This window comes from Pagrus pagrus (assembly GCF_965226575.1).
Source record: "Pagrus pagrus genome assembly, chromosome: 3".
Taxonomy (NCBI): domain Eukaryota; kingdom Metazoa; phylum Chordata; class Actinopteri; order Spariformes; family Sparidae; genus Pagrus; species Pagrus pagrus.
The window spans coordinates 27,119,584-27,147,264 of NC_140187.1; the positions used below are offsets into that span (position 1 = coordinate 27,119,584).

The 27,681-nt window shown below is 43.6% G+C and overlaps 1 protein-coding gene across 6 annotated transcripts in view; it reads left to right on the plus strand.

The window, feature by feature from the left end:
- sulf2a (sulfatase 2a) overlaps positions 1–27,681 on the plus strand; it is a 51,383-nt gene that overhangs the window by 5,460 nt on the left and 18,242 nt on the right. For 2 of the 6 annotated variants that reach the window (XM_084349438.1, XM_084349439.1), the window contains exon 4: positions 15,333–15,401. The gene's annotated coding sequence lies outside the window, so the exon portion shown is untranslated. Of the gene's footprint in view, positions 1–7,665; positions 8,070–8,209; positions 8,302–15,332; positions 15,402–27,681 lie in introns of those variants that run through there. The other 4 variants (XM_084349437.1, XM_084349442.1, XM_084349440.1 and 1 more) reach the window with 4 other exon arrangements.

Sequence of the window (27,681 nt, forward strand, 5' to 3'; positions counted from 1 at the left end):
TGCGAGAGTGTCGAAATTTAATTAACATTTGTGCCACACAAGAGGAGGACTGGAGCTGCAATGATTAGTTGACTAATCGATTAGTGCATCGAGAGAGAAAAAATATTTGTATAACCTTTTGATTATTCAATGAAGCATATAAGTAATTTTTCATACAAAAATGGCAGAAAATGCTTTTTTCTCCATTTTCATATTCAACTCTCAATATCTTAATGCTTTGGACTGACAAAACAAGGAATTTAAAGGCATCACCTTGTACTAGGATGGACATTTTTCACTATTTTCTGACATTTTATAGACAAAATAATGATAATTGATTGATCTAGAAAATAACTGGCACATTACGTAGAAAATTGTATTTTGTGTGTTTTGGATCCCCCCACTGTCCACTTGTCAGATGTAATGTAATGTTGCGTACTTACTACAAATGAAAGCAAATGTCATAGCAATGTCATGCCTTGAAAACTCATGTCTTGAATTAAACACGCATGCCCAGGCATTTTTGCCATGCAGAAGACAAAGGCATTTAAAGTGTGCACAAGAGTAACAGCATGCGAAGCGAGCATAACCTGAAGCAAAGACAGTAACACACGACTAAAGCTCTGTCAAAATGGGTTGACTCCGCTTATTATCAAAAGCTAGGTAGTTGATTTGCTAAAAGCCAAACATCAAGCAAGTACAAAAACACAAGACATACAACTTAGCAAGCCAGCTAAACAGCAACAAGTCCAGCTGTGCATTTTCTGCAGCGCCTTGTATTAAGCAGAGCTGTCGACACCAACTAACACTATACTGTAACTCCCAGATGATGCTCTGAACAGCAGGGTCAGCTAGCAGTGCTAACTTGTAGCTACAGCACACATCTGGTTACTGGTAAAAATTTAATAAAAAAGAATGTTGCTTTAATCAATAATGAATATAACTATTAATTGCAGCCCTCGTGAAGACGACAGTTACAGTGACTACCCTAAGCATTACCCTCTCAATTATCTGACCTGGTTCTATCCTAATCTCAAACCACTATGCACCAAACTAGCCTCTTGAAGAAGTGCAGACAAGCAAAACATCCTTACATTTGAGAGTTTTTGTAAGGTTTCAGGATATTGAGTCATCACAAGTACAAAAATAAAAATAGTCACACATTATGAGAATACCCCCCTGCGGCGGTGACCTTTTGCTGTGATGTCAGCTCATACACCGTACTCTTCAGGAGCCCTCCTCACACCCTGACGGCTCCTGATCGCATGCCAGCGAGTGTTTGTTTGCAGACAGAGAGCCATACAAAAAAGAAGCGAGGTCCATCCTGGTACAAACAAGTAATTAATTATTGAGGACATCAAACAAGACTGCTTGCTAATCTACATAGCCGTTTAAGGCCTCTTGATTTATAATTCAGGCCCTTTACTCACTCTGGTGAGTGCTGAGAATGGAAAGTTGCACTCGAGGGCACTTGAAACTTCAACAAGGCAAGGTGTATCTTTTCACTCAGGGTCCTGTGTGACTGTGTGCACGCATACTTGTGTGCCATATACATATGTGCAGGTATGCTTGTTATGTTAAAAACAACAAAAACTTGGGCACCAAGGAAGTTCATGCAAATGTTCTTTTGATGATACTGTAAAATTCACCCATTTCCAAGCAATTCAATTCAATTCCTCTGTGTAGCCGCCCTCACACGATTTAAAGTGATTACAAATGTATTTGTGCTAAAAACACTGGGGTGCCTTGTTATACAAACCCACAATCTCTCCTTATTTAATATGTGTGGCAGATATTACAGTGCTGTACGTTAGGAATTCAAATAACATAGCGTCAAAGGGGTTTAAGTTAATTAGCTGGAGATGCGGTGCTGGCGCTGGCCCACAGCGGCTTGTGTTCATGGGGACCGCAGACCTCGACGGGGGGGCGCTCTTTGATCTGTGGATCCCACGGTCTGGTAACAGTTCCCCAACCTCTGCAACGCCTGCTGTGCATGGGACAGATGGGAGCGAAGTGTGTCTGTGTGTTCAAGTTAGTGTGCACCTTTGTGCATGTGACTTATCCAGTCTGTGCTGATCTTGTTAATTTTAAAACACTGTTTTTATTGAGCTTTTAACAATGTAAACTTGTAAAACACAACTTTCCACATGAGAGCCCACACAGTTGGTAGAGTATGGTATAACAGTATATTATAACAGAATACTCATTTGAAATATGCCCTGAAATGCAAATTTACAGTTCACAGAGGAGTGTTTTGTCTTAAATAAAACCGTAATCAATTACAAAAATGTAAAGAATGATGGTGAATATATGTAAAAGTAAATAAATAAAAATCAGAAGTGGTGGAAGTCTATCACCCTTGTTAATGGACCAGTTGGTATAATTTTAGAGGGTCTTGTGTGAATTCTCTGTCTATAATTAAATGTAACTAAAGCATGAGTAGGAACCTAGTAGTGAAGATGGTGGTATTCATAATTTCTAATATTGCAGTTTCTGGTCTGGTGAAGTGGTTTATTAAAGGTGAGGATATTTTGTAGAAACTGCCCCTCATGTCCTTTTTTAATGGGACTTTATTTTTCCAAATCTAAATGCATCACAACTTCTCTCATCCAATTTGCATGAGTAGAGGTTGTCGATTGCTTCCAGTTAAGAAGTACTAATCTACATGCCAGCAGACTGACTAATGTTATCATTCTGCACTCTGAGCTAGTTTTTCTGATTTTGTTTTTACCATTACTTCTGTTACTGTTGGTGATGTAACTGGCATATTAAAGTCTGATAAACTTTCCAACTTTGACCATTGAATTTACAGAAGGTTTAATTTCATTCAGCAAAGGCTCAGTTCATCATAAAATGTATTTTTATTCAACTGCATTTCAATAGCTATTCTTCCTAAACTATTACGACAGTAAGTACAGTGAGTACATAAAAACATTTTCAACAAAGCAGAGGCTGACGTTTATATCCAAGGCCAAACCCTAGCCTCAGGAGACAAGTACCTGCAGGGGCGTGAGGGGACAGAAACATGTCAAGGGTAGCAGACAGTTCAGCATTATTATTTTAATGACAACGATAAGATATTAATCAGCCATGTACTCATTTTTCAAACCAGTGCAGTTGTCTTTCCCCCCTCAAACTGATGCATCAGGGTTTTTTTTACACCCCTGGTAAGGAGTGGAAGACGTATTCCTTCTAGACCTGAGTACACCTCCCCCTGCTGGCTGATCATCAAACAACATGGATTCCTTTAGTGAACTGGCAGGGTGTCCCATGTCTAATTACTATGTGCTAATACACAGTGTACTAATGTTGACAGCACACTGTTTTGGCAGATAGAGTGAACAAGAAATCAATGGGATGTACTGTTTTGTACTAACAGGGAATGATACAAGCCGTGTGGGATGCCTGTGAAGCTGCAGATCAGGAACCAAATTTTAGAAATGAAAACTTGAACTTTTCAGCTCACTTTGTTTTTCCAAAGATATTTTGACTTGCCAAACGCAGGTGGAACTAAAATGTCACTAATTATTGTGTCCCAGTCAGGTGTTTCCATGGCCATGACAGTTGGCTCACGATATAGCCACCATCACACCTTAATGGAGTGAGTTCTATTCATTACACATTTGCTTTTACTGCTATGACAATCAAATGTGTGCTGTGAGAGAGGTTTATAAAAGGTTTCTCTATATTCAAGCTGTCAGCAGCTCATGTGGGACACCAGTCTCCAACATCATTTTAAGTAGGGTTGAAATGGCTCTGATACAGATAGAAGTGGTACAGGAATCTATGCACCGACCCAATACCATATAATTTACTAGCCAAAAAATGGGGCCCTACTACTTTTCCAGCAGCGATCCACACACCTGTACACAGGTATTCTTAACGCGCTGGTATCTGATTTGTACTCTGTATTGGCCGATACGCAAGTTCAAGTATCGGAATTGCTATCAGGAAAGCAATAAAACCTCTCTAACTTTTAGTGTTCATGGTGGCATTTTTAGGCGTACTTCATTTTAAATTTTTTCCAGTGAGAATGCACTACATATTCAAAGCACAGTACAAGATGTGGAATAGCTATATATATATGAAACTAGGACACCATATTGGCCTTTCTTCTGTCTACGTCTGTGTTTGTTTGTATTTGTCCTCGTCACTGCCAGAGTTACTGTGTAAGAAATAAGAAAACTTGCACACATGGCAGTCTGTCTTAGGATGGTGCTGGAGGGAAATCTACAGTCTGTGTTACAATTAAGGAGGATAAAGGCTTTGTCACGGTTGCTCAATTGGAGATTTCATATTTTATTGCAAAGCTTTTAGTGAGAGACTTATTCAGACTTACTTCTGTCTGAAATATGTCTATGACCAAAAGCTTAGCAATTAAAGTTGAAATCTGCGATAGAGGAAACTTTTCCGGAGCCTCTACTCTTTTTAATTGTACCATTCAGAGTTGTGGGACATTCATGAATGAATTATAACATCACCTCAGGATATGGAACCAACTGCTGCAAAACGACGGCCGCTCATAACTGACTTATTAACTATTCATATTTTCAATGGGGGCGTGTGATGTGACGGTGACGGGAGAGATGAAATAAATAAGAGGAGAATACATTAGATATGACAGGATGATGTGTGTGGCGGTCATCATTGCCAGGATGTAATGATGTCGGGGTCTGCTGCTAATCCATGCCTGGCATTCTGACGACCTTCTGCACCACAGGAACTCGAAGGAAACACGGTCCAGGAGCAATGAGCACAGCTGCAGAATGTGACTCATTCAACTATTTGCATTTGTAATTAGCCAAGAAAGCTGTCCTCTGGACATATGTTTAATCCTCTGAAGTTTGTGGGTGTTCTCAGCGTCTGGGCATTTTACTTTAACACACACTGGAAACATGTTAATACAATTTTTGAGTCTATAGCAGCTGAGCTGGAGGATGGGGATGTTATAATGGCTGTCTGACTCTGAAGCCATGTGCTCAGAGGTTAGATGGGTCTTTTACTATTCTACCTGCAGTAGCCACTGTGCTATTTCCAGGAGAATTGTTTCACGGGTCCAGGACTCCTTTCATCCTCACTTCTGTCAATCCTGTTTCCTTGAGTCCCCACACTGTCAGCTCCTGGGCTGCTCCTCTCTGTTTCTCTCTGTTCTTCTCCCTATCTCTGTTCCTCTTCATAATGTAGTCATGGTGATGTAGCGCTGTCTCAATGCATAGGGCCCCTTTGCACATCCAAACACACACACACTCAGCCAGGGAATCGCAGAGTAGACGGAGGACAGAGTGTGGAGGATGTGTGTGCATGGTGGTGGAGGTGGAGAGAAGTCAGCCTTGAACCACCTCACCCAAACCAAGAGAATAATAGGAGGAGTGGTGCTCTCAGAGAGATACAGATCTGGCGAAGAGGGGTGAAACAGTGAGGGGGTCTGCCTCATTTGCACTGGAGTCCTCCCCTCTTCATGCAGCCAGCTGACAGCGGATATTTTTATCAGGCAGGCACACACAGTGCAGAGAAGGAACAAATTCATTTGTAAAAGCACACTCCCAGCCAAGGACAAGATCTCCACTGGAAGGAACATAGCTGTCTTTCACAAAAGAAATCAGTCTTTTTTATTTATGCACCTGTCTCGGCACTGTCATGCAAAGGTGCCTCACAAGACCCCTCCCACTCTGTGTCCTATGAAGCAGAAAACAGAAAAGATATCAAAATTTGTTCCCTGGACGCTTCCGGTGGTTTTGGAAGTTTTAATGTTTTTCTCTGTAGACATGCGTCTTGTTTTTTTTTTCTTTGTCTTTCCATTTCTGTCTGCCTTTTCTTCCAGACCCTCAGTGGGAAATTCCCAGAAGCCAGTGGGGTTTATACCTGTTAGTTTACATGAGGAGAGTTTACTCAGCTCATGTACACTGGTTTGATGGAGAATACATCTGTTGATCTAAACCCAATTAGAGGTCAGTGTGAAGCCACTGCTTAAGTGTGCGTGAGAGCAAGCGAGAGAGAAAGAGAGAGAGAGAGAGCAGCAGCAGCATGAATAAAGTATGTCCTAAAGTGGTGTCACTGGGCTGCTGTGTTGGCATGTCGGCACTGCTCAGGAAAAACATGGCCGTCTCTGGGGCATTGTCTGTAATCCAGCATGTTAGAGCAGCTAGATGGCTCCTTTATGTAAGCAGTCCCAGAGTCTCAGACATCATCTGATATGCACACAGTGGAGGAATAAATACATTTCCAATAGTGTATTTTGTTTTAAGATGATTATGAATAGTGTTAGAACAGACTAATCCGATCTTACAAAGGGTTCATGGTTCCAATTGGCTTGACTGACAATGCTTCTTTTTTTTTTTTACCAGGATTAGTACTGAATGCACCTGATGTTAAAGCAGGAAATATAATTTTCTTTATCCTCAAATGCCATGCAAATCCCCCTCTCTGAATAGTTTGTTTTTGCATCTGCAAGGGACAATCATGCCCAGGAAAATACTGTTTGATTTTCTCCAAGCAGCACGGTTTCATCTCTTTGCAGTGACACAAATACCGTGGTGTGCCAAGCTGACAGATAGATGATCCATTGCAGACGTTGTAATTGAAAACACTGAGAGGGGGTGGACAATTAATCTCTCTTTCTCTCCCTGCTTCAAATTTCCGTGGAGAAATAGCTCGAAAATGCAGATAATAGATAAGAGTGTTATTGATTAGATGGGGTGGGAGGAGAGGCGAGGAGGTGCAGAGGTTCTCCATCACTAATCTCTCTGGCTGTGACTGCATCTAAATAACCTGCAGAGAGGGATAAACAGGCGCATCCATCATGGGACGGCTGGTGCGGACAGTGATGGATGCCTCCGCCCTCTGCCACCCTCCGCCGCACCTCTCCCTCCTGGCCAGGGATAGGAAGTGACACGGGCACTCAGGAGAAATACCTGGCTTAAACTGGGAAGGAAAATGCTCCGCTTTAGCGCTGTGTGATGGAAGGATTCAGGGCAGGCTTTGTGTGTGTGTGTGTGTGTGTGTGTGTGTGTGTGTGTGTGTGTGTGTGTGTTTGAGTTTGTAGAATCGTCCCCTGTCCTCCGTCCCCTTGTCTCTTTGAGTTTGTAGGATTATCCATCTTGATAGATCCTGTTTGTTTTGTCAAAGAGGAAATTGGTTTTGTGGATTTGTGTGAGGGTGTCCGGGTGTGTGTGTGTGAGCTCAGCCATATATATGCTTTTGTGTGCTTGTGTATAAATTGATTTGGGTGTGGGTTTCTCCTCTATCTGCGTGCCCATGCACTGTGAGCCAAATCCCCCTGCACTGCCTGGACCCAGTGAGCAGGCGTGCCCACGCCAGCTCGCCTCAGAGGTGCCAGCCTGATAGATATGGTGTATGTGTGCCAGGCTGTGCCTTCCCTCCCAACCCCTGCAGCATTAAGATTGATCCCTCGTTCCCTCCCATTCCTTTCTCTGTCACTCCTCTGTGTGCCTCTGCCTTTATGAGACTGTGAATAGGTGAAGCTCACTAGCTCCAACAGATGGCCGGAGCAGCCCTAGTTCACTGTCTCTCTCTCTCTCTCTGTCTCACACACACACACACACACACACACACACACACACACACACACACACACACACACTACTGCCCCATGAATGAAAGCCGAGAGAGAAAGAGAGGACGAGGCAGAGTTAAAAGTGGCCAGAAGAAAGAGAAGAAACAGGAAGCAACACAGGAGAAGAAAGACTAAAACTAAGGGAAACAGAGAGCCAGTGAGGATTCACAGGCAGAGAGGAAGATGGAAAATGAGACGGAGTGATAGAACAACAGCAAGAATATTTTCAAAGAAGAGTGAAAGAGAAGAGAAGGAAGGAACTGCTGCTGAAAAAGGGACTGAGGGCAAAATTGAATTGTAGATTGAGGGAGCCTCTCTCCTCCCTCTTTCCCTCCCTCTTTTATTTATCTCATGTGAAACCACGCCTCCCTCCTTTCACTTGTCAGTGCATCTATAACAGTGAGCTGTCTGCACCGGGCTGCGTGGGGGGTGAGACGAGCTCCTCACTCTGCCAGCACAGGGGACCGGATCTGAACGGACCGGACAGGACTGGATGTTACTGGACTTGCCAGAACAGGTGTGTGGATTTGTGTTTGTGCCTGTGTGTGTATTCGTGAACGATGACAGAGAGCAGCATGTGTTTCCCTCAGTGTGTGATCGCTTGTTCCTCCACAGGACTTGCTTCCAGAGTCGCGTATCTAGAAGGTACAGTGCTGGAGCTTTGCCCTAGTTTACACTTGAATGCTCTGATCCGTTCTGTTTGCCTCTGAGATTTATGCATGGAGCTCCTAACGGCGCCGCTCATCAGGGTAAGAGAGATAAGACCTCTCGAACATCCGATGCACCGGACACTTCACTCTCTTATTTGTCTTTAAATCAGAGCAGCTTGTAGAGGAGTCCGCTGTTAATCTGGTGGAACAAGTTTGTAATTTTGGGGGGCTAGACGCTATCGATATGTGCTGTGCCTCCATAAGTGTATTTTAAGTGATCATGTTTTGAAATAATCGTATCCTCTAGTAGGTGAACCGTTACATTATGGTTGTACTCAATGAAACAAGTCAGCACAGCTTTCACAGCTCTTCGGTCTGCCTTGGTGTTGAATCCGATTTGTGATTAGTTCTCTTTGTCTTGCTGTTTCACTGTCTGCTGTGTTTTGAAATATGGAACGTGCATTGTCTCAGCACTGCTTTGTATTTATTCAGCCAAATATAATCCTGACTGTTGCTGAATAGTGTGTGTGGGTTTAATTTAAATTAGAGCAAAAGCAACAACTACAGCAGTGAAAATGTTACTTTTTCCTAAGGCAAGACTGGTCCATTTTCTTTTTTTTTTATTGTTTACTTTGTAGGGACCTTTTTTAGAAATCGGGGAGGTGTCAGCCAAGAAGAATTCATTCAAGAGCCGCCATTTCAACAGTTGCAGCCGCTGCCACTCCTATAGTAGCCTGCATGGCTTATGAGGCTGGTCCTAGTGAATGTACTCACTATCAGTGTTTTGTCAATATCTTTATGGGTCAAAAGGCTGTGTCATCACCAAGTGGTGGCAGTTAAGAGCAGCGGAGAGGAAGGGGGGAGGCGAGCGCTGACCTAAAGGCTGAAATATTCATGATGGAGACAGCTGAACGCCCCATGCTGTTTGTAGTTATATGGGTGGATGGATGAACGAATGCAAGGATGGAGGGATGGGTGGAAAGGAAAGAAGCTTGAGAGATCTGTTCTTTAAGCATTCATTATTTATCACAACGCACTCTGCCATGGAAGCTCTAACCCCCACATCAACTGGCCTCTTTTCTCACTCAGATGCCAGTGGACTGAAGGAGGATGCTCCTGCTTAGTCTACCTGTCAGCTATAGTCCCCCAGGCATGCTGAGACTGCAGCCGCATGCTGCAAACTCTGCTCACACACACACACATGCATGCACACCACGTGCACACTCCCAGATGTAGAAGATACTTGCTCAGATTTATATTTACACACACTAAAATGTAATGGTTACACTCACTACACTCACTAATGTAATGGCAAGTGCAAACAAAATCCCAATCTTTTATTCGTACTGCATTAACTCAAACCTTACACTGGGTGCACTCACACAGCACACACACGTACACACACTCATCACACCATTACCATTTTATTTTGCTCACATCTTTCTCCACTTCCTATTTTTCTTCTCCAGTTGTCCACACACTCTTTCTGAGACACATACGCCACACAAACACAAAGACAGACACACACAGTTGGTGGGAGTGACGACCTTGAGACCTGTTGATGTTGTTTGCAGCAGCCGTGCTGTGAATACATAAGAGGCCATGTGGGACTCCCGGCGAAAATGGGGCACTTGACATGCCGTTTGTAAAAATGACTGGAAAATGTGCAAGAGGGCTGGCGATGCAGTCGAAGGGAGAGACCGGCATGAATATGGATTGTATGCTAATGCTGCACGCAAAGGCTGTTGACTCAAGCTGTTGATGAAAGCAGAGGACATGTTCCCCCATCGCCACTTAGAAGGTAGAGCTATCGACAAACCCATTGTGGACGCCGCCGCATCCCCCGGCCAGGGGGGCATCGTGATGACAGGTGGCAGATATCAGTGACAGCAGCCAAGGTGACACAGCTCAGCAGTCTCTGAGGGCCCGCAGGCGGCCGGGGTAGCGCCGGTGTCTGCTCATTTTACCGCTGCCTTGACCTTTTGTGGTTAGACACAGGGAGGTTATATTAAAGGGTCCTAAAGCTAATGTCTCCCATTAGCCTCATTCAGCCCTTTCAGAGCTACGCTTTCTTCCACCTGCTCCACTTGGTGTCTTTCTACACTGTCTGTAGCAACACCGGCTGGTGCATCTGTTTTTATAAACATTTTTAATTTGCCCCATTAAAAAAAGCTGAATTGTCAGTAAAAAGTTTTTATGCTTGGCTAGGATGGAAAAGTTGTTAACCTGGAAAAGAAAAGATGCAATAAAACCTGATGGAAACAGTTTTTTTTTTAGATGACTTGTTTATAGTTACATCTTTGTCTACAAGGCATTCATATCCTTCTGCCAGAGCCAAATGTAAAAATTGGGTGTTGTGTAACTGCAATGTCGCTGGTTTAAAAATAATCAAAGGTGAGAGGCAGCAAATAAATGTCACGATGTATCAGAGTCACAGATGCGTACTTAATTTTGTAAGTTGGCTGCTTGAATAGACTATCTCTACTGACTAAATTCTATTTTTGCAGCAGTTTCAGCTTCAACTTGGAAACATTACCTGTGTTTCATTACTCATTCAGTCACACACTCTAGGCTCCTGTAGACTACATTAAAAGTAGTCTGACAGTAAGTAGCACTCACGTGTTCCCCCTCCGAGTCCCTCTTCATCTGTATGTATGAGATGCTGTTAACAGGTCCTGCGATGAGGCGGCAACAAGAGATCAGTGCGTAAATCTCAGTGCTGCTGCTCCCCTCAGCTCTAATGATAGAGAGGCAGAGGGACTCCTTGACGACGACGCTCAGACGCTCCTCTCTCAAACAGTGAGAGAGCGAAGAGTAGTCTACGGCTGGCGGGAGCAAATAAGGAGATGCACGTTGTTGTGTGTCTATAAGTGTGTGTGCTTCTGCGTGTGTGTTGCGTTTCTCTGCCTGTGCACACATCAGCTCAGCGTGTGCATGTGTGATTCCTAACATTCTCATGTGGACGGCCATCGGGCTGCTGTGTGCGAGTGCAATCAGCTTTCAATCTCACTCCTCTATGTGGCTGAGCTGCTGCGGTGCAGGTGCCCCACGGGGAAATGTAATTATACCCTGCTGGCCACAGAGTACAGGCTTCACTGCCCTATCTGTCTCAGGAGGGACAGCAGCTAGAGGCCCCTTCTCTCTTGCAATATCAAACAGCACGTCACTAAAGCCCCACTATATCTCTGAAATTTGTATTAAATCCTCGCTCCGATCTCCTCCTCTAATCAGCTTTTAGATCCCGGGGTTATCGGTGGCCTTTTGCTACAGTTTTGTTACAGTTGTGAATAATTTATGACAGAATTAAGTGTGGTTGCTAAGAGCAGTGATTGGGAGATTTGGGCGCACAGCCAACATCTGACTGGAGTTCAAAGCCACTCTGCTCAACCGTTTTTCTGTCTGATAAGCAAATTCTCATCACCGCAGATCTAATTATCCACATAATTATTTTCATCGCACTTCCACCACCTGAGTCCCTCTGTGCGGATTTGAAGGGTTTTATCGATTCACCTGCGGTATATTCCTCTCATCTCGTCTGTGATTCTTTCTTTTATGACCATGTCGCCTCCACTGCCTGCGATTGGCCGCTCCCTCGCTGAGGTGTGTGCTGAGATGGTGTCCATTAGTAGAGCAAAGCAAACAGACCCACCCCACTCTCTTGGATTTAGGCAAACAATCAATGAGAGCACTCACATAACAGCAGTCTAAGTGGCCCACTGATGTTACGATTAAATGAATACAGGATGCAGTGGTGATGGCAGGACACACAAACAAAATAAAACAGATTATTTTCTATTCTGGAATTCGTTTCATGTGTACAAAACATCACCCCGAACCTTCTGCCCTGTTCAGAGTCTTAATGCGAAGAAGGGATTATATGGTAAATGAAGGAGAAAAGACAGCAAACAAAAAAAGATCAGCTATGACAAATTTAAGACGTCACTAAATAAAGTAAGACAAGGGTGAAGCCGGGACGACAAATATACCAGCAGTGAGGACAACACTTGACTGAACATTTTACCCTGTGAATCTTCGTGCGTCACCTGTTTCATCATGTCGTACCTAGTCATGGTAACTTACTAGAAGTGCAGCTGTGCCAGAACACTTCTGTTTCCTTCATTTCCCTGATTTGCTACACTCCAACTCTACCTTAATCTTCATTCCTGTGTTCGTCACCCTCTTTCCGTCCCTGTGTTTAGCCCGGTCACAACTTCACCCTCGCCCCCTCCCTCGTGCCTCTCCCTCAGGGTGTAGCAGCCATTGTTGTGCCTAATAAGGTTTATGGAATTACAGATCTCTGAAATTGGATTTTCTCACTTCACCAAAGCAGCAGGATTACGGGTTTAAGGCCGGGTGCATCGGGGAACAAATGACCTGTGACTGAACTGTTTTTTTCCTCACTGCACCCTCAAGGTGGGCAGATCAAGACGTTGATGTGCCAACAGTTCTGGAGAAAGACGGAAAGACTGTCAGGTTTCTTGTATCCGTACATGTACCTGGCAATTAGACGGATTCTGAGTCAGACGGCTTTTTGGCTCCTACGTCTGGATTTGTGTTTCTCTCATGTCGACCACTCTCACACACTCCTCCTCTGTCTGTCCTCACAACTTCTGACTGTGTTTGATCTAATTCTAATCTAATGAATCTTTTGATCTTCCCCGTCTGACACCCAGACACAGCCCAGATTTCTACATCCAAAGTATCTCAATTCGTTCTAATCCTTAAAATCTGGCCGCTGGTGAAGCAATTGATTCTCAGTGATGTACAGAGATTTGGGCTTTCTAGCCTGTGCCTGTGTTTAATGAACTGCGGGATTCCTTTGCTAACCTTGAAGGTTAAAAGAAACTAGCTCATCGCAAATCGAGATAGATTCCTCTGTTATTGTTCAGATGTGACTGAGCATTATCTACAGCTGGAATGAAGGAGTAGCAGGCGATAGTGAGAAATGAAGTGAGAAAGCACCAGAGACAGGCAGCGCAGTGAACACATTGAGATGTTGGCAGGAAGGTGGTATTCATTAGGAGTGGTCCATAGTGGCGGCTTAGTGAACTCTTAATTGGGGAAGAGACAGGGCTGGGGATGATGGATCAATAGGGGCAGAGCCAGGGTTCCAGCCCACTGAAATCAATCAGCCTCCTGCCTGATGGGGAGAATGCAGCCAATCAAACAAAACGCTCCTGCTCATTTACCCTCTCGGTCAAACTTCATCAGGATCAACAGACGGCTCATTCCAGCTTATCTCGGTCAGAAGAGAATGAAGTCGCCCGATTGCTTTTATTCGCTAACGTGGCCATTAGGTCGCATTGCTGGAATGCTCTGAAATGTCGTTACAGTTTCAGTGTTACTCTGCCAAGAACGGGAGATTATCCCAACTAATAAAACATGATTTATTAACACAGGAGCGCTTTATGGAGAGGAATATTAAATGAACCCCTGGAGTATTTTTACTCCACTGCTAAAAATAGTCACTTTCTCCTCTTCTTCATCTTCCTCTTCGCCTGGGTAATAACCATCTTTCTGCCCTGTCACTTTTTGATGTATCATCCTCTTATTCACATCAAGGACAAGGCCAGGTGTCGCATTTTCTCTCAGTTGCCGTGCTTGTCACACTGCCTTGTCACCCACAGCCTGTTCCAATCCCGTCCCGATTCTTCCTCCCCCTCTCTGCTTATTTATATTAAATCTGTCACTCCTTTATTTTAGCGAGAGAAAGGGAAAGTAAATCATGTTTGCCATTTGCAGCCTGCGGTGTCTGCTGGATGCTGCAACTTTATGTGGATGTCATCTCTGGCCAAATAAAACCCTGTCAAAACAACTGATGTCTCTGCTGTGTTGTATTGTTGTTGCACGGCTGAAATTCCTCCCCCTCGTTGTGTCCTTCAAAAGTCTATGTCAGTTATGTGTTAAGCTATCTAGGAATATGCTTCACAGTGCAAAGCAGGCCTTGACTGAGGTCTTAGGCTCATTTTATTGCTCCAGATGGACACACAGACAGATTGACGGGCACAGGTGTCCGCCCTCACCTCTCTTTGAAGCCCATGAGTGGCCGGCAGAGCTGGCGTGGGCAGAGAGCAGCTGGGGTCAGAGACGTGCCTTGGCAGTGAGATACATATGAGCTTATAAGGTTCTCCAGTTTATTCTTAGCCTTGCTGCACATAAACTGGAGCGGGTGAGTGTGTATTACCACATTTTCGGGTGCAAATCATTTTAAGACTATGTATGAAATACTAGTGGCTCCATCAGCCAAGAGAGATGAAGGCCAAGTTCTCATAGTGTGGTTATGGAGATGTCAAAGCTGGTTTGGTTTGGCTCAGATGTTTATAAGCTGGACACTGACACCTGTCTGGTCAGGACATGGATCAGACAGCATCAGTCCTGTCAACATGTCTTCACAGGCAGACACAGAACAAGGCCTACAAGATCTTAACCAGAGGCTGTTGGAGACACAGAGACAGTGTTAGAAGCAGCTGAGATACAGAAAAATAGCAGTTTTCTCTCAGCTCCTTCCATCAAGCTGCAATCTGACACCAAGTTTAAAGCAGTGGAAGGCTTTACTTGTCAGCCTGCCTGAAACTGAGCAGTGCTTATATAGCATAACAAATAGAAACTCATTATTATCACTAACGTTGAAAGTGTCCTGGAGGGTTCGAGATAATTATGTTTAAAAAATTTTACACCATTTTATCCGGCACAAATCTAATTAAGCCACCTCCTCAACTACTGCCTGCCTCCACAGGCATCACAGCATCAGTCAAATATGCATTTTATCCTGTGCAAATATCATGCCCACTCTCATGAAGTGTATGGTTGTTTATCTCCGGTTTTACCTACAGTTTGTCACAGTGTTTTCGTCTGAAACAGATGTGTCACCATCCTCGGGGTATGTGTGTGGGAGGGGCGGTGCCTGGGGGTGGCATCTGGACTCAGATGGAGTGAGACAAAAAGCCCAGCATCATGAGCATGAATGAACCAGAATGCCTGCAAAATTTAATAGATTTTTAAAAAGCTTTTTGAAAAAAACATGCCCAAATTGCATAGATAGAAGACGGTCTGGCTCTGTTTAGGCTTCTAAGTGGAAGTTGCACATGTTCCAAGTATTCATCCACTCTGGACTTTGTGTTTGCTTGCAGAACTTGGCAGTCAGAGGCTGATATCTGTGGGAGAGAAGAACATCAGAGACAGCTTGTTTAGAAAGAAAGGTAAGGCTGCTCATTTCTTACACACTGTGAAAGTGATATCTCCTTCTGCCATTACATTTCCCCCACGCGCACACATACGTAAAGAGTTGTCTCAAATGTGTGGATGCAGATTTTTGTTATGTTGCTGTAGCTACGCTGGGTTTCTGTATTTTTTTGTTTGTTTACACACAGATGTGGGTCAGCGCATGCAAGGTCGTGTCTGCATGTTTCATCATTGAAATATAATCACAGAATAAAGTTCAGTCACTCTAGCGCAGTCTGTATATCTATCTGGGTATCACTCCTCCACCTGAGCAGACAGGTTCTGATCATTGCTCCTGTTACCATGGATTCTGCAGACCTGAGAGGAAACAAACAACACAGCGGGCCACATTTAACGTCAATGCTCTATTTACTGCGGGGGATAGATTCTTCGCCTCCAGAGGCGACTCACGCATCATGCTGCTTTAGTCAGTCTCCAAATCACATCACCTCATTTGATCTGCCTGTTTGTGATTAGCATTTCATCCTGCATGAATAAGAGGGTGGTTATTGCTGGCCACACTGAGATGGATTCGGCGATCAAAGAGAGCTGTGGGTGTCGCGGTTTTGTTGTGGCCACAGCAGATGCCCCCTCTGTGGCCGTCAGTCCAAATGGTAATTACGGAGAGAAAAGCGAGGGAAAAGGATGATGCAGAGAGTGAGGGTGAGGTGAGGCTGAGGGAAATAGTCATGAGAATTAATGAGCAAGCTACAAAGCTCACAATTATCAAATCAGCAGCTGAAAAATCGTGTTCACCCCCTGTGGCTTTGGGCTGTAAACCAGCTTCATGTCTTTACTAAACAAGCAATGAAAGCTGAGGCCATTTTTTATGCTTTAAATCAGTAGTTTGAGGCAGTGAGTTTAAAAAAATGGAAATGATTTTGTGCAGAGGCTGTTTAAAGAGGCAATAAATCTGCATGACCTGGACACATCACCGCTGCAGTGTTACCACTTTCCTGTTGGCTGTTTACCAGTGGCTTGCTCGTGCTGCTGCTGTGATCAGAGTCATCTTGTGCGAACAGTTGGATGGCAGCAGAGGAAGCAGCTCTCAGCACATGTGGGCACATTATGTACACAGCTGTGCACAGCTGAGTCATTATCACTTGCAAAAACATCAGTACGTGACTGTAATCAGCTCTCCTTTTTGATTAACAAACGACTCACTACAAACAGCTCCTAATATAGCCGTGATAATTGAGTGTTTTGTTTGTGAAAAAAAATAAAAACACACCAGACTATGTAACTTTTCTTCATGGAGCATTTGAGGGAGACAAACTTTGATTTTCCTTCTTGTCACAGTGAAACTACCAACAGCAGACAGGTGAATGATGTGCCTTTGGTAAGCTATTCTGTTTGAGGACTGATCTCCACTTCAAAACCCCAGCGTGAGGACAGCATTCACCTCTCTCTTTCTTCCTCCTCTTCTTGCTGGCAGAGGGAGCCTTCGGCAGTGTGGGATAAAAACCAAAAGTCTTCAAGAGGAGCTCTTCAAAGGCGCAGTTCATCTGCCGAGTGAGGACCTCATCAGTTCAGTTTTCTTCTCTTAAACCACTGTCCCTTCCACAGAGCTCTGGTTGTTTACGCACAGAGTTATGTGATATTCCTCCTCCGTCCGTTTGCAGCCGGTTGCGTAAGGTGCTTTTGATATCTTGTGAGTGACGAAGGGATATTTTCCCTTAACAACTTTGGGGGATTAGCCTGTTTGTGGCGGCAATTTCTCCTCAGACCAATTCCTTACATCCTCACATCCTCTCTGGGGTGTGTGATGAACATTGTTGGGCTCCGGGAGCAATTTCCTGACCCTCATTTTCCACATCAGCAAGACGGGGACTGCCAGCTTGCTTCCATGCCGCAGCCTGCCTTCGGCCCACTGATTAAAAGTCAAATATTAAAGTGCTCTGTTGTGAGCTCGGCCTAATTGATTCTTTCCGCCGGGTGCACACAGAATGGGCTGACAGCAGGCGATACCAGGCTTTGTCAACATCGGGCATGCTGCCTGACGCTCAGGACGGCACCCCAATAAAGCCCCCTGTGAGCGTGCCAACCTGCGGCGCCACACACAGAGAGGCCACTCGGCACCCTGGCCAAGCTTTATAGTGACAACACAGAAGAGGCTCATTCTTTTGCTGTGTGTCAGCTCCCATCGGCTGGCTGGGAAGTTGGCTCTCTTTTTGTAAGGAAGCGACTGGCTGTGAAGAAAGTGTGTGGGTCTGTGTGTACGTTTGCGTGCATCTCCACACTTGGAAAAAAAAAATCTTTTCTGCCAATTGCATAACCACTCAGCTAACTTAAGCTATCTGGGGCGACGGTGCTGAAAGGAGGTTTCATCTGAATTCCACAAAAGGCTCTCTTCTTCTCTTCCGATCCCCAGCTCTCCTGCCGTTAAGATAATTGCTTTAATAGCTTTTAATCACAGCCGTGTTTAACAAGGAGCTTACCAAACACAGGATGAGACCAAGTATGTCATCGCTGCCCACCCTGTGAAAAACTGCAGGACATCTGGTGGAGATATGGAGCGTCTGGTTGAAGCTTGTGGTGTTTTACCCTCCCTTAACTACAATGTAGGGCTAATTAATTGAATCTCTACAACAGTAAAACAGTGTCCCCGCATCCCTGTCCTCTCTTGTCTGCTTACCCTATGGATTTACCGGCCGTTTTATGTGTCTTGAATTGGCTGTACTCCCCATTTATTTTTAATGCTTGTCTACTTCAAATGTAGGAGAGTGCGACAGCGATATTGCCGCTATACAATGCTCATTAAGCGCAGACATTCATCCACGACGCTTTTCTCATGAATCTGATTGACCTTTTCACTCAGTGTGATCCACAGTAAAAGGTTATAGCCGCCTATTAATCCCCCCCCTGGTTGAATAGCTGGGTATATCTCCTGTCCTGTCTGATGTTTTATGTTCCATCTGAGCTGATGGGAAGGTGCAATAGGAAGGTTTAAGGTGCGTGGGGGTGGGGTGACAGAGGTCAGAGAGCTGGCCGATGGTGTGGTAATTACTCTATTAGTGAAATGGGGCCATGCTCTGCACTCTGACACTGCGCTAATTACAACACAGGGGTGATGAACTTGATCAAGGCGCTGCTCATTCATGTTTAATAGCAGAGAGAGAAGAAGAAGACGCAGAGCAAGAAACCATTTTGAGGAGGACGTAATCACAACATGTACCTTTTCCAGCCGTGCAAATCCAGTGCACTCACTGCTTGAATTTTAAAAATTCACATTTCAGTGTGACCGATCGGCAGCACAGTCGTGGAATGGTCTCCCCGCTGCTTCAGTAGTAAGGGCCACTGAAAAGTAATCACAGTGTCCTCTCCCTTGAGCACCGAGCAGGGTTTCATTTCTGCCTCCATCCTGTTACTTCCCCGCTGTAGATCCCCGGGGGGTGTCCAGAGGCTGAGTGGGGGGTCACGATCACAACCACAGGGGGGCAGACAGCTGGCTGCCTCTCTGACAAGAGCCTAATGGAGGGCTAATAGGAGCGAGGAGAGTCCTAGAGACCACGGCTGTGACCTTGACACGAGCCTGTGGAGGCAGGTAGACAGGAGGAGGTGGAGGAGGGATAGAGAGGTGGAGTACCATAATAGAGGCTGACAGGCAGGTGGTTTAATATCTCTTTTCCATCTCCTTTTTCTCTCTGACTCTGTTTATTTGAACTTTGCTTACCTCTGTTGTCCAGCCACTGACCCCTCAAACAACTTCAGCATAAAGGAAGGAGATTTTCTCTCCCTCTCCTTTTTGAGTGGGTGGGTGAGTCACTTGGCTTTGTGTGTATGTACACGGGTGTAGGCATGCGTCAGAAAAAAATCTTTAAATGTTGTTTTGATTTTTCTTCAAAGATTTTCTTTCTTAACTTTATTTTTATATTTATTACTGTTGTTATTTCAGCAGTTCTCTTTACTGAGAGAAATTCCTCTTTTTCTCTTCAGCGTTAGTGCTGATAATTTATTCTATTTTGGGGAACATTTATCGAGATTAGAGCAACAATCTTTTTATGACTTCATGCAGGCTGAAATTTATCAGGGTTTTTCTTTTATTTATTGTTGAAGACGATTTCAAGTTTCTATTAAGTTCTTGTACAGTTTACTGCCAGTAGTATTTTAAACTAGATGACTTTGGTGACCAATGGAGTCCCTTTACAGTTACATTCAGTTTCGGCTGTTGCAAACAGACTTCACTACTGCCACCGTTATGATGCCCCATCATGGACTATATTTGTATACTTTGTATACCAGACATGTGACTCCAATCATTTGGTTTAAGTCTCCAGCAAGTTTTTTCATCCAAGCCTCAAGTCATTTTTTCTTTGTCAAACCCAGTCAAGTACCCCAGCCTTACCTGCGGTGTCACGTCTTTGTGAAGACAATAGTCAAAATTTTAGGACCTGTCTAATAATGATATTATTGGCCAATTTATCATGCCTATTCAAAAAGTATGTCAATGCATTGAAGTTGCATTATAATTATTGATATTCAGTGAAATACATGTATTCAAAAAATAAACAAATAACTTTATGAAAGCATATTTATTTCTTAATTTCTTCTCATTGAATAATTATTCCCTCCCCATTGCTTTTAACCAGTGACATACTGACAGCCAGACTAAAGAAAACAAAGAACTAAGCAAATAAAATGAACATAGATGAGTCCTTTCGAATCATCATGTCTCAGGACAAGTAAAGTCTCAAGTCTTTAACTTCCAAGTCAAGTCTCAAGTCATTTATTTTCTGTCAGCTCAAGTCATGAGTCCAAGTCACAATGACTCGAGTCCACATTTCTGTTTGTTACATTCATATGTGTGTGACTATGTACGGGAGGCATGAGAGTGTTTGTCTCACTCCTCTGTCCGTGATACAGATCAGAGGGAGGTCAGGCCTGCAGGGACAGCCAATGAGCATCATCCACAGTAAAGGGAGAGCCACTACCGCCTGATCAATCTGAGCTCTCATTAAAAGGCTGCCAAGCCCTTTGCAACCCGATACAATATCAATACCGTAGCACCACAGAGAGACCTCCAAAGCTGTTAGGCAAGCCGCTGGCAGCTTAACTGTCATTACCAGACGGGCAACATGCCAGAGACCCCCTTCGTGGGCCACTTAGGCTCCCCTCATGGTCCCAAACACAGGTCAGTGCAGACAGATGGGCTGTCTGGGCAGCTGTCCCGGGGACGAGGCAGAGAGAGATGGATACGGACCTGTAGAGGAGGAGACAGCATGTGCTCTCTCACAATATAGAGGGATGATGTGGGTTGTGTGCAGTTACATGTCGCTGCGGTTTCACCTGAGGCTTGTTTGTTTGCCGCTGGTATTTTCTGTGTTGGTCATGTACAGAGGATGCTTACAGGGACCATCACACATGTTTGTATTTAAACTGAACAAAAGACAAAGAGTTTAGTAAGAAACACACTCTCTGAATTATGGAGGTGTTGTTACTGCTAAAAAAAATCTGTTCTGGGTTTTGGCATACATCCAAAGATTCCTGCTGGGAAAACCACAAGCACTGAATAGCGCTCTGTGGTAAGTTCTGAGTAGAGCAAATGGGGGGAATATAAGTGGCCATACATAGAAATCCTCTGTAATTCAAATCATTGTGTGGAGGTCTCCCCTCTGTGCTCCAGTCTTAACCCCCTGTGTGGTTCCGATAGGGGAGGGAGGGATCAGTCGGTGCGTCTCTAAACCCCCAGTAATCCGCCGACAAAAGGGCCAGGAGAAAGCCAGCTATCGAAGGTGGGGGGGTTAGGACAGAGAATGGGAGGAGTGAAGAAGTAAAGAAGTGGTTGTCGCCTCTCCAACCCCCCAAGGGTGTGCTTAACACCAGAGAGGATGGTCCTCACGGCACCTACAGACAACTGCCACCCTAGTTTAAACATTCCTCTGCTGTGTAGAGCTCTCTTTTCAAGAACCTTTGTCTATCAGTCGAGGAAAAGAATGCCGAGTCTATGCATGTGATCACTTCTGCAGCAGCTGAACTCTAACTTCCAGCCAGCGTATTGATTTATCCGGGCTGTCAGTAATTTATTCAGCGGGCGGGCGGCAGTTGTTTACTGAAAGTTGAAACCGATATTGTCTGTAATCATCATTAAGTCGGGGCCATTAGGAGCAGTCCCCACTGCAGGTGCTAATTTGATGATGGGGAGACAAATGGCATGTAATTAAAACACAACAAATGACAGCTGAAAACCTATGAGTCCTGTAGAATACGAACTCATTTTACCAACGCATGTGCAGCTTATAAACTATAGAGACAGACAGTACTGTTTACAGAAGAGAAATATCACTGTGTGCTCCCGATAAGATTCCTCTCATCAAGCTTTTTTTAGTTCCTAGCAGATCATATTTTGAGTTATTTCTCGTTGGTGCTGCGGTTACGCAGTGTCATGCAGAAGTCACTTGACTGCACTGAGGTCTCAGTGAGGTAGTTAGGTCGGTGGAACAATTGGCCCCGGCTGATTTGTCTGTAATCCATTTAGCTGAGATGTGACACACTGTAGGGGGGCTTTGCCTCTGGTCAATAAGTGCCAATAAGAAACAGCCATCACTCAGCGGGCTGCCCTGTCCACCAGCTTGCTCACTTGTTTCAGCTGTCAACCCCTGTCTCAAAGGAGCTGGCAATTGTGCTGCTCTTTCGGACGCACCACAAATGGCTTTCCCATACCAACCTCAATAGGACAGGAAAGGCAAGGACACTCGCAGACTGCAAAGCAGGCACATTTCCCTCCGACATCTGAATAAACCCATCTGAAGTGAAAACAGCCACGTATTTACAAAACACCATTGACAGTTGCTCATTCTCTCAGTCCTAAACCCCTGGAGGTGGGGCTGTGGGGGGCTGAACCCAAGTCAGGGACAATCGGGGCTCTGTTTGTGTTTTCTCTAACACCTCCGTGTTCTCTTTGGGCTCTCTTGGAGCGTACCGCAAGGGTGCAGAGGAGGAGGGGTAAATGCCAAGACCCCGCCGTGGACCCTGACTGAAGCCCCCCCAAAAAACCTGCAGACCACCACGCTAGCGCTACATAGCGCCTGGTTGCTGCGGGAAACAGAAAGAAAGAAATCAGTCACCAAAACATCATCACTGCAGCAGTTTTTGACATTGTTATTATGTTGTGGCTGCAATCCGAGCTTATTATGAGGAATATCTTCACTGAGTTAGTTTGTTAAACCTTGAGGAGACAAAAAGGCAGGCAGCAGCTGTATGATGTCCCTCTAGTGCTGCCGGGGCCAAACAATTTCAGAACGGTACAACAATACGACGCTGTTCATTTCCTCCAGATTCAGAGATAATTAGCCTAACTGCGCCTTTCTCCTTTTATGTCCCCTTGTTGGAGAGGGAGAGAAGTTTGAAGTCTGATAGCAGAGTGTGTGTTTGTGTGTCTGTCTGTCGCTCTTCCTGCATGCATGTGTGTGTATGGTGTACATTTATAGTCAACAGAGCAGATACAGGGAGTCTGTCAGAGCTCTTTGTTCTGCAGAGAGAACACATCATGACTGGGCCTTTTGTCTGAACTGACACCATCATATAGAATTTTCTTTTCCTACCTCTCTCTCTCTTTCACTCTCTCCCCCGCTCTTATTTTTTCCACCAAACCATTCACCCATCGCTCCCATCACTCTCTCTCATGATGAAACCGTTTAAAAGATAATGACCCCTGTGGATTATGGAGTTGCAAAGATGGAAAAATTTTACCCTGTGTCTGCATGTGGCCCAGGCTCTAACTTCCAAAGCAGTGTGACTACCAGAAGTTAACTTCTGAGGACAGAGAGTGTGTTTATTACCCTACTTACATGTGACTTTAACTTACACACTACTACATGAATATAATTTGCATAATGAGTCTTAAAATTACCAATGTAGAAAGTAGAAAGTATATTCCATGGCTGACTGTTACACAAACTGTGATTGTTGAATATCTCATTCTTAAGCCATGGGTATCGCAGTGTTTCTCTGTAGCATTAACACAGAAAAACTACAACTGCACACACGTCTAAAAACTCAAACCTCATGTATTACAAAAAAAGCCTGCCAAACTCTACACACGCTCAATATTTACACACTTTGTTCACCTGAAATACACTGGTAAACAGGGTGTGGCATTTTGAAGCCCGATTGGTTTCACTCAGTTATCAACTGTTCAAACTCAGTTGGCAAAAAACTTAGTCACCTGTCAGAGTATAAAAGAGACATCGGGCGACCTCTACTACACAAATATTATCTCTTGGATTGAAATGTTCAGTATGGCAACATTCTTTAGACTGTATGTACCGTAAAATTGCAACCTGTTTTGGGCCCAAAAAACCTAAATGTTAAAATGAAGAATTAGGAAAAAGGAACTGTTTCCACTCAATTTTATACAGTTAAATATGTGGCATGGTCTCATGCAGCCAAAATTACTTTGATGGTCGTGTGTTACATTTATCACTCCAGTGTTTAAATTGAACCTCTGTAAGAAATACTCATAGCTGTGTGTATTGTGTTGGTAGAATGAATCTGTTTTGAGTGTGGTGATTCATTTTGCCAAGACATTTGTGGAGTTTTGACAAAATAGTGAGCTGTTTTCAGTTTAATGTTTAGAGTTTTGAGAAATTGAATTATAGTTTAAGGAACAGTTTAGTTTAGTTTAGTTCAGTTCATTTATTTGACTTGGACATAACATTAACATTGCTAATTCAAAATACATTCAATTAAAGCTAGTAAGGTGAAAAGAAATGAAAAGCAAAATGTGTGTAAACAGTTGTGAAAAAATGTAACATGTTGCAATAGAAGCCTCCACTCCTCTACTAGGCTCAACCACAACCTGGAACCTGGCTGCATGTATTTGCTTCCAGTCAGCCATAACAACAGTGCGGTCTGTCACTGATGCTGGGCAATTAGGCCTGGCTCGCAGTTGGTGTTCCAGTTCATCCAATTGTTGTTAGATGAGCCTGAGGTTGAGGCTGTGTGTAAGCTATTTCTTCTGAAACAAAACTGGGAAAACCATTTATTTATGGACCTGGTTAAAGTATCAAGATATGCTCTGACAACAAGATTTTTTTAATAACTTTATTAGTAAGTTATATATATATATATATATATATATATATATATATATGTGTGTGTGTGTGTGTGTGTGTGTGTGTGTGTGTGTGTGTGTGTGTGTGTGTGAAAATTAAATATCTATACACACAAATACACACTGACAAAGACAAAGCTAAAGACATCATAATCTTGTCTGAGTTACATGTGTTTCCCTTTATCAGACAGTACATCGGTCATATCAATATCACAATAACCTGAAGCATTAAATGCTTGGAATTCATGTAGATAAAGTAAATATATGAAAATGTAGCCAGAAACATTCATTCTTTGACTGCTGGAAAAAAAAAATATATATACACACACAAATGAAGTACAATGTGTGAGTGTACGTGAGAAGGAGCAAGCGAGAGAGAGCTTTCCAGCTATAACACATCACAGCTTCACCCCTTCTCTCAGGGCAGCAGACTCACTGCAGGATTAATGATGTGTTAAGTACTAAAATTATACTCATTCATTTTTCACCGTCTGGGCAGCGAATTCCACATGGTATTAAAGGTTAGAGAAGAATATTGTATAATGTATAAACAAGAAGAGAAACACTCGCAAATGTAGTGGCAAATAGTTAAACAGTAACTGCAGGGTGAAATATTTCACACTCGAGTCTCCTCATCGCAGCAGAAATCTCATTTTCTCTCTTTAAAAGTCTAACTACTGCTCTTTGTGTCTGCGTATTCAAACAGAAAATTGCTGTGTAGGTTCTGACTGTCATCTTTAAATGTCTGCAGAGTGCCGAGCTTATCTGAACCTGAGGGAAATCTAAATTAAATCTTCCCGGTGAATGGGATCAGCCTCCGCATTATCTCTTGTCATTCTCAACTATTAAAGTTAGTTATTAGGAAGTAAAGGCACATTTGTCAGAAGAATGTGCAGGGACTGTTTTAAACCAAAGAGCTGTTGGAGAGGTATCGATATGATTTCGGGGTTATCATTCAGGGACTGGAGAGTTTGGGCCGACTGTGCTGACCTGTTAAAGGAGTCGTTGATCAAGATGTCATCATACCAACATTAATCATTGATAAGCTGTTAGTTTAGAGGTCATTTGGTAGAACGGATCATGTGGAAAGCAGCTGTACAACCAGGCTGCATAAAGGACCTATCGAGGCAGAGACAGTCCTCTCCACAGAAAATACAGCATTGGTCGCCAGTGGAAACTGCTTAAAACTACCCATGTGTACATTCAGTACAAAAGCAGGAACATTCTTATGGCACAGATAAGAGGAAAGGAGTGGGCGTTGAGATAACTGAAGGGCACACTAGTTGCCTTAACTATAACAATGAGAATGAGACTAAAAAATCAACTATCTTTTCCAGAATTGCTTTTAATGTTTGCCTGCATACAGTAGTGTTTTTTTAATTGTCTACCTTAATGCACACACTCTGGCTTGCCTCGACTTTTTGTCTTTCTCTCCCAGTATGTGTCTGCTCTGTGGACTTTCTTCGTCAGCAGTATGTTTTATAAAGTCAGCAAAAAAAACACACTTATGTTTTGGACTTTTCACCCGCAATTCCGTTTTCATGTGGAGGAAGATTGTTGTTAATAATGTAGCAAAAATCAAAACTATCAAAACCAACAAGGCACTGAATGACATCGCAACAACCAGGTGCACTCACAAGCTTTTACGGAACAACGGCATAAGTAGGCCTAAATTGAAAAGGAGCGGTCGTATCACGATTATTGTGTTTACAGAGGGGTGTAATACCAGAGGATATTTCTCTCTGTTTCTCTGCGAGCATGTGCAAATTTCAGTAGATGAGAGGTGTAGACTGTAGGGAGATTGTCTACAAGTTAATCAATCCAGATGGCGTCGTTCACTTGGACAGCTAAAAAAAGTAAAGAATTGTCCACAACCTGCTCAGCACCAAACCACAAAAAGACAAAGTTAGCAACTAGTTTTTCCACTGACACTTTCTGCCCTGTTAGATTTGCCTTTCCATCAACGATTTTACCGCGCTGAGTAGAGTTGCGCTGCGCCCACAAAGGAATCCTCAGGAGTACGGTCAAAGCGTCTCGCCCTGCCTTCAAGCAGGCCACGGTGATGTCACGCTACTGCGGCTAGTACACAGAAAGGCATTTTGAAAGTCTCAGCTCTCAGAAATTTTGTAGCTTTTTACTGAATATTTGTTGTTTGAAGTTTAGTTTCTCTCCAGTGTCCTTTATTCTACTTCAGTTATCTGCTGTATTTTACTTTTTCATCGTGTCCTCTTTCAGCCTGTTCAGAAATCTTGTTAAGTTACTGCTAGTGTAAAACCTTTTAGCTTCATAGTAAAAGCTTTTAAAAAACTAAATCGTGGAGGAGTTTTATTTTGAAGAATTTATAGGAAATGTGTTTGTCGGAATTAGTGGAGCTTTGTTAACGGCTATTCTTCAGTAATACTGCAGGGAGAAGGCTAAGACAAGCGCGTTATCAGCTAAAGACATGCCTTCAAGCAGGTAGCCCAGGTATAGTGGAAATGCAAATTCCTGCGATGCTGGGCTGTCGCATTGAGTCAAACCGCGTTGAGCCAGGCCGGCACATATATATGAAAAGGCGCTATAGTTGGTGATGGTAGTGGAGCAGTTGACAGCTAAAGAGCCAGATACATGCATCAGGTATTGGTAGAGACCAAAATCAGAGCTTTAAGAGAGTGAATAGGTAGACACACACACACATGACTCCAAATGATTGATGATGTTGCTCTTTAACTGCTGGATGTGTATATAAGCTGCTTGCAAACACGTTTGTCATATCGACTTAAAAGATGATGATATCTCAGTGCTGTGTTCACAACTTGTTTCTGCTGGCCAAATGGCAAAAAAATTTGTTGTTGCATTTTTATCCATACCTCAACTATAGGGTCAAATGAGCAGAAAATGCTCATTTGGGTCATTTTAAAGTGCACTGTCAAAGAACATATTTTGTCATTAAGATCCAGGATTAATGAGCCTGAATAAAAACTGTGTTTTTCCAGATTCTGGTGGTGTTGCAAAGATTTGCAAGCAGAGAATGACGGATGAAGGATGGCAACAAACCATGGCTTCTTATTATCATGAAAAAAGCATTCCATACTGTATTGAGAATTGAAAACCCCTCCTTCCACCGACACACACACACACACACACGCACACACACACACAAACTTCTCTGAGGGAAAGTTACTCTCAGATAGATGCATGCCACTGCAGAATTTGCATCTGAATGC